At 37.6% G+C, this 5,879-nt stretch overlaps 1 pseudogene; it reads left to right on the top strand.

The window, feature by feature from the left end:
- The first annotated feature begins 3,833 nt into the window (after nucleotides 1-3,833).
- Nucleotides 3,834-5,049, top strand: LOC140519018 (5-azacytidine-induced protein 2 pseudogene; annotated as a pseudogene).
- Nucleotides 5,050-5,879: the final 830 nt, after the last annotated feature.

Raw genomic sequence — 5,879 nt, 5'->3', positions numbered from 1 at the left:
AAACACCTCTATAATAGTCATGTTGTGAAATACTGACTATATGTCCCTCCATCCTATCCCACCACCCAATTTTTTTATTATCTCCTTTGATCCTATCCCTTTTCTAAAGTGTTTGCTTCTGATTACACCATCTGCTATACTGCTCTCCACTCTATAATTCCCCCTCTTATCCTCTTCCCCCCTACTTTCCAGTAAGTATGATGTAAGAAACACAATTGATTGTGTATGTTATTCCCTCTTTGAGTCAAATCCAATGAGAGTAAGGTTCATTCATTCCTTCTCACCTCCCTACTCTTCCCCTCCATTGTGAAACTTTTTTCTTGCCTCTTTTATATGAGATAATTTATCCCATTCTATCTCCCCCTTTCTCCTTCTCCCAATACATTCATATCTCACTCCCTACTTTTTATTTTTTTGATATCATCCCTTCATATTCAACTCACCCTGCACCATCTACCTATCTATCTATCTATCTATCTATCTATCTATCTATCTATCTATCTATCTATCTATCTACCTTTCTTTCTTTCTTTCTTTCTTTCTTTCTTTCTTTCTTTCTTTCTTTCTTTCTTTCTTTCTTTCTTTCTTCCTTTCTTCCTTTCTTTCTCCTTCAAGAAAGGCCTCATGAATTTCAAATATCATTTTACATGTAGGAATGTAAACAGTTCAACTTTAATAGATCTCTTATGATTTCTCTCTTCTGTTTACCTTTTCAAGTTGCTCTTGATTCTTGTATCTGAATATCAAATTTTCTACTCAGTTTTGGTCTTTTCAGTAACAATGCTTGGAATTGCTCTGTTTCACTGAAGTTCTATTTTTCCCCTGAAGAATTATACTCAGTTTTGCTGGGTAGGTGAGTCCTGATTTTAATCCTAGCTCCTTTGATCCCTTAATGTGGAAGATGCTAGACCTTGTGTTACCCCAATTGTGTTTCCACAATACTCAAAGTATCTCCTTCTGGGACCTTGAGATATTTTCTCAATGACCTGGGAATTCTGGAACTTGACTACAATATTTCTAGGAGTTTTGCTTTTAGGATCTCTTTCCAGAGGCAATCAGAAGATTATTTCCATTTCTATTTTACTGCCTGTTTCTAGAATATCAGGACAGTTTTCCTTGATAATTTCTTCGAAGATGATGTCTAGTATCTTTTTTTGATCTTGCCTTTTGGGTAGTACAAAAAATTTTACATTATCTCCCCTGCATCTATTTTCCAGGTCAGTACTTTTTCTGCAGAAATATGTCATGCTGTGTTCTATTATTTTCATTCTTTTGGTTCTGTTTTATAATTTTTTGATTTCTCGTGGACTCATTAGCTTCCATTTGCTCCATCCTAATTTTGAAGGAATTATTTTCTTCAGTGAGTTTTTGAACCTCCTTTTTTCATGTGGCCAATTCTGCTTTTTAAGGCATCCTTCTCATTTTCATTTTGAACTTCTTTTGCCATTTGGATTGTGTGTGTTCATCCTTCATTGCTGGAGAACACCATGCCATCAGAGAAATGATGACATGACTTGCACTTGACTTTGTTTTGAGTGAGGGAGAGCTGTGCAGGTCACTAGCCTCACTTCTCCTCCAGAGCCATCTAAATCCAGTGACCAGATATTCCTTAGGATGACTGGAGATGACCCAGGATGAGGCAATTGTGGTTAAGTGACTTGCTCAAGGTCACACAGCTAGTGAGTGTCAAGTGTCTGAGGCGAGATTTAAACTTAGGTCCTCCTGACTCCTGTACTGGTGCTCCATCCACTGCATCACTTAGCTGCCCCAATGTCATTTGTGTTAGTGTATTTTTTAAGGTTTTATTTTTTTCATTATATTCTTTTTTGGACTCCTTTAGCAAGTCATTGACATGATTTTCATGATTTTCTTTCATCACTCTCATTTTTACCCGAATTTTTTCTCTACTTCTCTTACTTGATTATAAAATCCCTTTTGAGTTTCTCCATGGCTTGAGACCAATTCATATTCCTCTTGGAGGCTTTTGAGGAAGGAACTTTGATTCTTCTGTCCTCCTCTGTTTGTATACCCTGATCTTCCTTGTCACCAAAGTAAAATTCTATACTCTGAGTTCTTTTATGATATTTACTTTTCTTCCCAGTCAAATAGTTGACTTTATAACTCTTTATCAAGGTAGTACTCTGCTTCCAATTGGGGTAGCACTGGGAATGGGTGTGGATGTACTGCCCCAAGCTTCAGGGCTTTTGTATCAATTTCTTAATCCCCCAGAATCTGTGGGATCAGAACTCTGGAAGGAGCCTCTGCCACTGCTGCTGCTGCTGCCACCACTGCCACTTCCACCACTGCCACTACCACCCCTACCACCCTGGGGCTGGGGCCAGATCTTGGCCAGACTATGCATTCCTCTTTTACCCAGGTCCCACAGAGTTTTTCCACTGACATTTTTTGGTGTTTTTTGGTTGAGAAGTCTGGTCACAGCTGCCAATGATTCAGTCCTCTGAGGCCTGCTCTGGTCCATTTGTGCTAGTGTGGCCTATGCTAGACTGCACTCCACTGCCTGCCTGCACAAAAGACCATTCCTGCTAACTTTCTAGGTAAGAGAGAGGGCTGAGGATTTATTTCACTGTCTTTTATGGGTTCTATAGCTCTAGAATTTGTTTGAAGTGATTTTTTACAGGTATTTGGAGGGTCTTGGGGGAGAACTCAGGGAAGTCCCTGCTTTTACTCCACCATTATTCACAATTGTTTATTGTAAATATATAAAAGCCTACTCAAGCACACTAATGCTAACCAAGCACCACCTCTCCATTGCTTTTTAGGTGATATACATCCAAATAAAAATGCAGATAAACATATATACACACATACATATGTATGAGTGTATATGTTTATGTATGTTTTATATGCATTATATTTGTATGTATGTATAATGTATGCATACATCCCACAAAGACTATGCAAAAATATGCAAATATACATAGACATGTATATTTTATGCACATTACACACATATTCAAATATATACATATAGCATGTAAATGCATTTGGAATATAGTGTGCATGTGCAAAGCTATATAGATATGCACATATCTATGACTAGATCCAATCACATATCACTTCTATGAGTTGTCCAAAATTAAACTGACTTGAGCTAAGACACCCCCCCACACATATAATACTATCAATTTTAGTCCATCTATTCCTTCTATACATTTTTCTTTTTTAGTTATTTTAAATTTCTTATTCAGCATGCAGGACATGGTGATGTTAGGGTCCAAATGTATTAGTATTATTGTCATTGATGGGAGAAAGCATTTCTTAAGGAAATCTTTATAGACTTTTCCCCTCCTTTTTACTGTCTTGTTCTCAGTTTTATTTAATGGCCTTTTGGTAATCTCATATAGTTGAATTCTCTTAGCAAGTTGGGGGGGGGTTGGTTTCCTTGTGCTTCTCAAATTTTCAAAGATAACAGTATTTGTAATAATTATCTAACATCCTTCTCTATGAGATTTTATAAGCATATTTATATCTCTAATTGGTGTTACCTTTGGCCATACTACTGCAACATTTGGCAACAAGATCAATACTTATGGAATGAAGCATTTTCTAAACTCTTTTGGTATATTTCGGTTCAACTTTCTTTGAAAATAGACTGCCTAGCTCTCAGGGCCCCATGGGACAGAGGGTGGGCCACTGGAGGCCAAAGGAGCAGCCCTCAGTGGCATGGGCTTGGGAAACACAAAGCCCAACCTGGACTGAGACTGCTGTGTGGCTTAGTGAAGGTTGAAAGCCCACCATGGCCCTGCTGACCTGGAGTGTTCTCAGTTTCTTTAACATGTTGTAGAAATTGACAATACAGACATGGCACTATCATGGCTGCACTAATGGAATATGATATCTGTATTGTAAACCATGAAAAGACTCAGATGAGAAATATCATCACTCCTATGTAAATAGAATAGCTTACGGCTTACCACTGTGCTCTTATGAGAACATATGAGAACAGTAAAAAGAGACTTACAGATTCGGAGAAGGAGAATGCACTCATAAAGAAAAGAATACCATTTCTGGAAGAAAAAGTGTCTTGAAACCCAATTAGATGAAGAAAAAGCTGAGTAAAACAACAACAAGTAAACAAAGCCTATCATAGTTATAGGTAGGTCTGCCTGGACAGATCACTTGAAAAGTAAATTGGATAAAATGAATAAAGACAACTCAGTCTTTGAAAGTATTGAATGAATAGCTATACACTAAAGGAGCAGAGCTTAACCAGCTCAAGACCTAGGCTGAGACTCAGGAAGTGATGAGGTATCTAAATTGACCTTCATATAACTGGGAGGTAGAAAAGTTGAGCAAGGACCTAAAAATCCATGGTTTGGAGCAGCAGGTGGAATTGATGAGAAATGTACTCATCTAAGAACAGAATTGTAAAAATCCAAACACAAGGAAGACAATAACACAGATTTCCAATGACCAGCATTCCAAGTGATAATATGTAACATTCTTTCTAGGGCTCAGAGAGAAATGTCTAATTTATATCATGTGACTCAAATGCAAGTTGAAGTCTTAAGAAAATTTAAAAGACCATCTACAATCAAAAAGACCACATATTTTCTAGGCTGATTTTTCTCAAGTATGGATACAGACTCAAGGAAGGTATTCCCATCTAATGAATATATTGCTAGGAGCAGAAACAGAGCTTGTGTATCAGTCCACTGTGTTGAAGACCCAATGAAGAACTGTGCAAACACGCATTAGACATTTTTAACTGTGACCTATAAAAAACACACTATTCTTTCACCAAATGGCAAAGCTTTCTGAAGTGCCATGGCTTCTCCTCTGTCCAGAGATACAAAAGTTTTATTGCAGAGAACGAGTCTCCAGTCATGGGCAGATAATGAGAGAATCATCCATATTAGTGGTAAAAACTTTCAAGAACAGATTTCCTATGACAGAAATTCTTTAGAAGACAATTTATGGGTTTTCCAGAGCCCCCTAAAGTCTACTGAGACAATATCTAGGGAAAATAAAACACTATCAGTAAGCACCTCAACATACACAGGAGGGCCTGCTGTTATAGGGCCTTGAGTCTGAATTCATAAAAGGAAAGGTAACTTTTGAGGAGTTAACAATCTCCTTTAATCAAGCACATATATCATTCACTTAATTCAGGGGGAAAAGTCAGCACCCTGAACTTCAGAAATAAATCAAAGATCAACAGTCATGATTTCCAACTGTCTGATCATAATGAATACATATATCACAAATCAACAGAAAGGTCCAACTGTCTGAGCATAGTTACCAGAGGGAAGCGACCAATATCTGGGTTTTCCAAGCCAGGGGGCTCTTTAGTGGCTTTTCAGAGTCTCTTCCGGTCAAACAAACACTTCCAGCCAGTAAGCCCCAAAGTAAAACCTCACCCTCAGAGTATTCATACCTGTTTTAGAGCCAGAGGGCATCACAGCTCTGGAGAACTGATACCTCATTAACAGAAAGCATGGGCCTTCCTATGAATCTTCTCAGGTCCATTCATGGGTGAGGAAGATCTTCAATCATATTAATAATACAAATACATAGACTGTTTCTAGTTAAAGAAATTATTGTTTCTGTAATTTACTCCTAGTAAAGACTCTTGATTGATAAAGCAAGATTTAGTCAGAGGCACTTGAGTATACTAAAACAAAAACAGCAAAAGATTCCACTTTGCTTGCCATTACAAACACCTTTCCCCAACCTACATCACCTGGATTAGCACAATTCAAAAGGTTTTAGTTGATAGAACCAACAACCTGTATAATTAAAAAACAAATTGCAAAAGCTCTTTCTTTCATGTGGCTGCATAGACTCCATATCACGTCTGATCTCTAACGTAGCTTTAATGGTGTTGCTTTTCCTTAACCAAAATTCAGAGTTTTTTT

Source organism: Notamacropus eugenii, chromosome 1, assembly GCF_028372415.1.
Source record: "Notamacropus eugenii isolate mMacEug1 chromosome 1, mMacEug1.pri_v2, whole genome shotgun sequence".
Taxonomy (NCBI): Eukaryota; Metazoa; Chordata; class Mammalia; order Diprotodontia; family Macropodidae; genus Notamacropus; species Notamacropus eugenii.
The sequence above is the reverse complement of the archived record's forward strand: the minus strand, read 5'-3'. Positions and strand labels throughout refer to the sequence as shown.